Here is an 8,812-nt window from a genome sequence, read left to right on the forward strand (position 1 = left end):
CTGGTAAATTCACTCTTTGTTACTAAAAACAAACAAAAATAATAGTTAAAGCAAGAAATTGTGATGAAGCAAAACTATAGGATTAATACCTACTTCTACAGAATAGTTTGGAGAAATTGGTATATGGAGACAAAGAAAGTTCCTGCGTTTAACATCTTTTGATCTTAGATTAACAATCAAACTCAAATGGTACTGCTGCTGTTGTTGTTTATTCGTTAAGTGATATCCAACTCTTTGTGATCTCATAGACTGTAGCCCCCTAGGCTCCTCTGTCCAAGGGATTTTCCAGGCAAGAATACTGAAGTTGGTTGCTATTTCCATTTCCAGTGGATATTCTCAATCCACAGTGCTTAGCCCTCTATTCAAGTGATCACTCAGAATACCAAGTATATTTGTATTAATCCCCAAGATTTCCAGTTTCTCCACCAAATTCTGCTCCAAAACAGTTATTTCCTTGGTGAGGGAAGGCTTATTCTTCAGTTTTCTTTGTATGTATCTAGTTGTCATTTAATTTCTGTTCATTTTCCCTTACATGTGCCATTGTTAGCCTTGACTTCGCATCCAGTGTCTGGGGGACTGGGGCATTCATAGATACCATTGGGGCAGTTGGCTTAGATTCAAAAGTCTGCCAGGTTAAAAAATTCTCTTTGGGTTCACTGTCACTGTTTAATGATTTAGTGGTGAACTCTTTAATCTGCTGTCTCTGAGTGATGATCAGCTTGTTCTGCTCCTGGAATCTCTGTCCTAGCTCTTCTATCCTTTTCTTGTAGAAGACATTACATGTATTTTGATCATATATCATTGAGGTTCGAAGTTTCTCTCTATGTGACAGGAACCAGCTCTTTTCTTTCTTGTGTTCTTGAGGAAGAGCTTGAACATGAACTGTCCACTTGCTTTCCTGACTGTCAAATAGCTGCATCACATTTTGGAAATCATGGGGATGCTGAGGACGTTCTTCTTTAAACTCATGTGCATCTTTTAGCATGCCTGTGGTAGGCTTGATCTGCATATTGGGCTTCTTGATTTCCAACAATTCATATTCTAATGTTGAGTTCTTAGAAGTCAGTCCTTTAAACTCCTTCATAAACATTTATTTGACTTTTTCTATTTAATCAACTAGTTTCTCCTTTTCTTCTTCTTTCCACCTATCAAATAACTTCAAAAATTCTTCCTTTTTTGTTTTCTGCATTTCATATTCCTTAGAGAACTTGACTGCGTGCACATGCTGTGCTGCCTCTAGCTGAGACTTGGTAAGCTGCAGCTGCTCCTTCAACATGTTGATCTCACTTTGGAGCTTGTCCATCTGTGCCCTTGTCTTATACTCAAGATGCGACTCTTCAGGGTGGCAGCACTGAATATGACTTTGTAGGAAAGCTTGGCTCATAAAGGCCTTGTCACAAAAATGGCACTGGTAATAGCTGGCTTTGGCCTCTATCATTTGCTGCTGGGTAGAGATCAACTTCTTCCTGCGTTTACCCTCTTCCTTGAGCAGCTTGATCTTGCCCGCTTGCTTGGTGAGGAGCTTCTTGCTCTTCTCAATGGCACCCCACTCCAGTACTCTTGCCTGGAAAATCCCATGGACGGAGGAGCCTGGTGGGCTGCAGTCCATGGAGTCGCTAGGAGTCGGACACGACTGAGAAAATTCACTTTCACTTTTCACTTTCATGCATTGGAGAAGGAAATGGCAACCCACTCCAGTGTTCTTGCCTGGAGAATCCCAGGGACAGGGGAGCCTGGTGGGCTGCTGTCTATGGGGTCGCACAGAGTTGGACATGACTGAAGCAACTTAGCAGCAGCAGGAGCAGAGATCAACTTCTTTCTGAGTTTACACTCTTCCTTGAGCGGCTTGATCTTGCCCGCTTGCTTGGGGAGGAGCTTCTTGCTCTGCTCGCCCCCAGCCAGGCTCGAGCACAGCCGCTCCTCCAGGTCGTACAGCTGAGAGGTGCGTGAGCTGCTCCAGGCGGATGAGCTTTAGCAGCACCTTGTCCACCCACGACTGGCAGCTTGGATATTTCTCGTCCTCCAGCTTGCAGAAGGTGATGTTCTCCTGTAGCATGAGCACGTCCACGGTGCCAGCCACCTTGTCCGTGTCGATGGTGTTCAGCCACCGCCAGTCCACGCTCTCCAGTCGCAGGCGGAACTAGAAGAAGGGCAGGGAATAAGCCAGGTGGTGGGGTTAATGTTGCTGACGTGTTCATCAAAAAAAGAACTAAAAGATTTAAAGTGTACAGATGTGGATGATGACGACTGGGACATATTATCCCTAGAGGAAGAGAAATCTATGCAGAGAAGAGTTGGGAGAGAAAAGGAACCTCCTCCACCTGTGAACAATGAGTCTAATGCTGCTCAAGTGCCAATGCCTGGGGTGCAACTAACCTGAAAAGGCCGAAGGGAGAAGGACCTCAGGATGAATCTAGTACACTGAAAAGCAGCTTAGTAACTGTGACTGATTGGAGTGACTCTTTAGACGTGTAACTGTCACCCTGTGCGACAGGAGGTCCCTTCAGACGTCAGCAGTATTTGGTATCACAGTATTTATTTCAGCACTGCCTACACAACTGTAAGTGTCCTGCCTGACAGTATCTCCTGCAATAACAAGGAAACTGGCTCTCAGAGAACAAGAGTCTCTTCAATGGCACCTAATGCAATGTTAAAAAAAAAGCAAATTGTCAACAGTATTTTGAAACATATAGAGGTGTTTAATACTGCTATTGCTTAATAATAATGTGTCACTGAAGTCATAAAAAGTTTTTTCTTTGGAATGGTACTCTAGGTGTATTTTTTTCAACTAATTTTTAAATGAATTCTTTTTTTAAACTGATAGCAGGTTTTATTTTAAACTTTTTTTAAAAATAATCTTTCTTATGTACATTTTTATGTTGGAAGTGTTTTATTATAAAGTTCTGTTAGTATCCTGAAAATGGAATTGGTGGAAATTAGTGATATTTTCAGAGTAGACAGCTTATTTTTCATCTAGAAGTAAGTTTAGAGTTAATAAAAATATAGCTAGGCCCATGTTAACTACATTTTCCAGAAGTAGTTTTACCATATGCAGCTTCGGGCCACTGTAAACATGTTGTTTTAGAACTTAAAATACTAACCTTGACCTTGGATATTTTATGAATATAATGTAGCCATTTTAAATATCAGTTAATTTATCAGACTATGAATAGAATAGATTGAGTCAATACTGAATTCACATGTCTATAGTTTTTTTTTCCACTTTTTTAAATCTTCAGCCTGCATTAGAAAATACCTCAAAACTAATTTCATTTTATTCTTAACAGTGACATTGTCAATAGTTCAACACATTCATATAAGCTGGTTTTTGCATTATTTTATACTTTGTGGTACTATCTGTACTCTTGTTTTCCCCCACCAAAGTAATATTTTTTTAAGTAATTTTTAACTAAATGGTCTGTGAGGATTTGGATCTCTCTTCATTTTGTCAGCCTTTCAAGTAAAACCCTCTATGACACACACACACGCACAATATATAGTGATTGATTATAGTTTAAATGGGGCCTTCCTGGGTGGCTCAGCAGTAAAGAATCTGCCTGTGATGAGGAAGATGCAGTAGATCCCAAAGGTTCAATCCTTGGGTTGGGAAGATCCACTGGAGAAGGTTCATGGCAACTCACTCCATTAGTCTTGGCTTGGAGAAGCCTATCAACAGTGGAGCCTGGCAGACTACAGCTCACAGAGTTGGACACAAGTGAAGCAACTGAACACATAGTTTAAATGTCCTGAGTCCAATACCGTTTATTCAGTTTTACACATAAAAGATGAACGCAATATGCTATAGAAAGTAAAAGTGAAGTCGCTCAGTCGTGTTCGACTCTTTGCGACCCCATGGGCTGTAATCTACCAGGCTCTTCTGTCCATGGGATTTTCCAGGCAATAGCCCTGGAGTGGATTGCCAATTTCCTTCTCCAGGGGATCTTCCCAACCCAGGGCTTAAACCCGGGTCTCCCTCACTGTAGACAGACACTTTACCGTTTGAGCCACCAGGGAAGAGTAATATGCTACAAGGAGGTGATAACTGTGTTTGTCATTGAACCGTGCAGACACATTTCCTAAAGCTGAGTTCATTGCCGTTTCTTTTCTCTTTTCATCTCATCCTGGCTTAGTTTCTCTGACTTGCACTTCATTTTATTTATCACCCAACATCATGGTTTCTTCCACGTGTAACAGGCAGAAACTAGAAGTGTTTATTCTGAAAAGATAGTTATAAGAAAGCTCTTCATTACAGCAACATTTTCATTGCAGATTCATATTTTAGCATTTATTTAAATATTAACATCTCTGCATGTGGGGAGAGGTAGGTATAAGGAATTCACACATTTTTCTTTTCAATTTGGGCTTTTTGCATTTTATGATAATATTGACTAAAATTATATTCTTTAAAAAATTGTAAAAGACTTTTATTTTTTTAATATAAAAACATCATTTAAAAAGTTGTTTACTTTTTACTACAAATAGCTTTCTTTCCAAACATATTATTGATCTTATATTATTAAGGTCAAGTTGTCTTTCAATAAAGGAATAGTTCCAGTCTAGAGAAGTTAAGTTTAACAAACTTTGTATAAGCAATTATTTTCCACTGGCTGTTGCTCTAAAAGCCAAAGGATATTTTATTATTAAAAAGTGTCTTCTAGATGAAATGCACTTACAGCATAGGAAAACTTCCTAAATAATATAGAAAAGACAATAACTTTCAAATAATAAAAAATTTCAAGGCAAAAGCAATAGCTTTCTTATAAAATATTAACCATGTTTTAATATTGAACACATTCAAACTACTAGCTGTTCTGAACTACTGTAAGTACTCAGATAGAAAAACAAGTAAGATACAGTATAGTACACAATATTTATCAGACAATTGTCTGTGCTCTAAGCATGCTAGTTTCAATATTTAAGGAATTATGATTTGAACAATGCTTTTAAGTTTGTTTTTTTTTCCAATTTTGCAAACACTGTTATTTAACCCAGTATATTTTTATGGTTACTTATTTGTAACAATAAGAAACCACGAAAATCATTTGATGAAATAAATTCTTTTCTAGTCAATACTACCTGTTACTAATTACATGGTATAGGATAGTATTGTACAAGAGAACAAGGAGACCAGAGAGAGGAAAAGGGAAAGTGAAAGAGACAATGCAGGGCACAGAGGTGAAGGGAAAGAAATGAAAGAGCAGATACAAAATACTAATGCTGAGAGAAAAAGAAAATGAAGAAGTGATGTCAGTGTTAAGTATTCTGGTACAAAGCCAGAGATCTACAGAATAAATTATGAAATGGTGTTGCTTTATTTGACTATTCACTGACTGCCAAAATAACAGATGTTGCTGAACTTCAGTCCAGTCTTGAGCATTAGAGAGTTGGGGACATGATTATTCAGGTAGATGGAGGACAGAAAAATAAAGCTGTTTCAGATTTTTGTATTCTGTAAATATTTTGTCTCTCTCCTCCCCCTGCCACATTCTCTTCTTCCTATAGTGAACATGTACACTCTTAATTTCAAACTTCTGACTGCATTTCTGGAAACACTTATTTCTAATAGGAAAAGTCTGTTACATTTACTCAAAGACATAAACATCCAAAACAGTGTCAATCAATTTTTATTGCTGTGCTAATCAGGTACTTGCAGTATTGAGTAATGGAGGGAGCATTTATCTCAGCACATCAGTGGATGTTTATGAAACAGACTTTATCCTTTTGTCCATTATAATTTCTGTTACAATAAAAGCTTTTAAAACCATGTTGCTGGCATTTATCAGATTAAGGCAAAGTTCCTTACACCCATCACTTCACTTATTTTTTTTTCTTAGTTCTCTGAGAGACTTGCAAATAGGTTCATATTCGTTATAGTGATAATGTATGGGAAATGGCATAATTTTCACCAAATAAGTTTAATTCTCCAGAAGCATTTATTTTCCTCAGGCAAAATAAATGTTCTAAAGCAGACTACTGTGTAAATGATACTTATTTCCCTAGGTTTATCCTAATGACTGTTCTCACCTCCTAAACTGGTTGAGTCCAAGACCTTTTGTTAAGCCACTCATTCAATAGGTTTTTACAGAGCAGTTGGTTTCTCCTTCAGGCACAGAGTTCTGTAGTTGAGATGAATGCTAAGCATAAATACCATTCGGTGCACTCTAGACATTAAATTTTAGGCAGATACATAGAGATCAAAGTACATGATTACAATAAAATAAGACAAATGTGGTAAATACTGTTTCTTCTTACCTAATTGTTTTCTCATTCATTGATAAAAATTAAATGTTTCTTTTTTGTGTATAATTCAACACTATCTAAATCACCCTTCTCCTTCCTAAAATGATATCTTATCAATCAATCTCTTCTCTCTTTGAAAACTTGTGTATCAGGTATTTGGACTTTCCAGGTGGTTCAGTGGTAAAATATCTGCTTTGCCAATGCAAGAGACAAAGATTTGATCTTTGGGTTGGGAAGATCCCTTGAGGAGGAAATGGCAACCCACTCCAGTAATCTTGGGTGGAAAATCCCATGGACAGAGGAGCATGGCAGGTTGCAGTCTATGGAGTCACAAAGAATCAGACACAGTTGAGTGGCTGAGCACACACACATGTGTTAGGTAGATATGGAGATCATAGCAATAAGCAAAACAGATACAATCTTTGTTCCAAAAGCTTTGCATCTAGTAGCTGAAACAGACAATAGGCACAAAAATAATACATATCTGAGTTTAGGTAGTAAAGAATTCTGTTATGGTAAATCAAGTAGAGTAAAAAAGATTCATGTGAGTGGGGACATGAGAGGGAATGTTTGAGCAGAAACAAGGAAGAAAAGAAATCCTGGATATAACTGTGGGGAAGAGTAGTCCAGCAAAAAGAACAGAAAGCCGTTCAAGAAAATTAGGATGCTTAAAGTATGGCAGTAAGAACAGGTCAGTGTGACTAGGATTAAGTGAATGAGAGAAAAAGCAAAACACACACAAATGTAAGAGAGAGAATCAGAGAATTATTTAAGCTATACTCTTATAAGAGAAAGGGAAAGATATACCCAACTGAATGCAGAGTTCCAGGAAATAGCTAGGAGAGATAACAAAATAGAGCAAAGCAATAGAATGTGTAAAACCTAAAGATCTCTTCAAGAAAATGGAGATATCAAAGTAACTTTCATGCAAGGATGGGCACAATAAAGGAAAGAATTTATAAGGTCCTCAAAGAAGCAGAGGAGACTAAGATGTGGCAAGAATAGAAGAGCCTACCCAAGTTTTAACCTGAGAGCAATATTACTGGCTTGACCACTCTCTCCTCCTCTGGACTCTCCTTTTCTCCACCAGGTGCCTCTGTCTCTTTTCTCCCCATCTCTTCTCTATCCAACTCTGTGAATCTCTGTGTGTTCCAGACGGTGGAGAACACCTAAGGAACTGGTTACTGGCAGGATTTGTCTCTCTCCTACTCATTCCTCTCTCTGATCCTCCTGGTCACCTCTGTCTACTTCCTCCCTCTCCTCTTCCCCGTATAACTCTGTAAATACCTCTGAGCAGTCCAGACTATAGAGCACACATAAGGAAGTGACTACTGGCTAGCTTGCTCTCTCCTCTTTTTGATCTCACCACATCTCATTCCAGTTACCTCTAACTACCCCCTCCATCTTCTCTTTCTCCTTGTAACTCAGTGAACCTCTCTGAGTGTCCCTCAATGTGGAGAAACTTTTCATCTTTAACCTAGATGTTTTATCATCAGTGCTGTATAGATGGAGAAGTCTAGAGGCTACTGTAAAAATAAAACTGAAAACCAGAAGCAGGAGGCTTAAATCCAAAGCCTGAAAACATTAGAGAACTCTTGAATTCAGGGAACATTAAGCAATAGGAGCTCATCAAATGCCTTCACACCTACACCGAAACCCAAGCTCCACCCAAGGGCCAACAAGTTCCAAAACAAGACATACCACGCAAATTCTCCAGCAACACAAGAACACTCCCCTGAGCTTCAATATACAGGCAGCTCAAAATTACCCCCAAACCTTTGATGTCTCATAACCCATTACGGGTCACTCCACTGCACTCCAGAGAGAAGAAACTCAGCTCCACCCACCAAAACTCCAACACAAGCCTCCCTAACCAGGAAACCTTGACAAGCCACTGATAGAACCCCACCCAAAGTGAGGAAGCTCCATAATAAAAGAGAACTCCACAAATTACCAGAATATAAAAAGGCTACCCCTAACGCAGCAATATAACCAAGATGAAGAGACAGAGAAATACTCAGCAGGTAAAGGAACAGGAGAGTTGCCCACCAAACCAAACAAAAGAGGAAGAAGTAGGGATCTACCTGAGAAGGAATTCCGAATATTGATAGTGAAAATGATCCAAAATCTTGAAAACAAAATGGAATCACAGATAAATAGCCTAGAGACAAGGATTGAGAAGATGCAAGAAAGGTTTAACAAGGACCTAGAAGAAATAAAAAAGAGTCAATATATAATGAATAACGCAATAAATGAGATCAGAAACACTCTGGAGGCAACAAATAGTAGAATAACGGAGGTAGAAGATAGGATTAGTGAAATAGAAGATAGAATGGTAGAAATGAATGAATCAGAGAGGAAACAAGAAAAACGAATTAAAAGAAACGAGGACAATCTCAGAGACCTCCAGGACAATATGAAACGCTCCAACATTCGAATTATAGGAGTCCAGAAGAAGAAGACAGAAAGAAAGATCATGAGAAAATCCTTGAGGAGATAATAGTTGAAAACTTCCCTAAAATGGGGAAGGAAACAATCACCCAAGTCCAAGAAACACAGAGAGTTCCAAATA

General features: G+C 38.6%; 1 pseudogene; it reads right to left on the reverse strand.

Moving 5' to 3' along the window:
• LOC108636279 lies at positions 337-2,149 on the reverse strand (annotated as a pseudogene).

Source organism: Capra hircus, chromosome 6 (assembly GCF_001704415.2).
Source record: "Capra hircus breed San Clemente chromosome 6, ASM170441v1, whole genome shotgun sequence".
Taxonomy (NCBI): Eukaryota; Metazoa; Chordata; class Mammalia; order Artiodactyla; family Bovidae; genus Capra; species Capra hircus.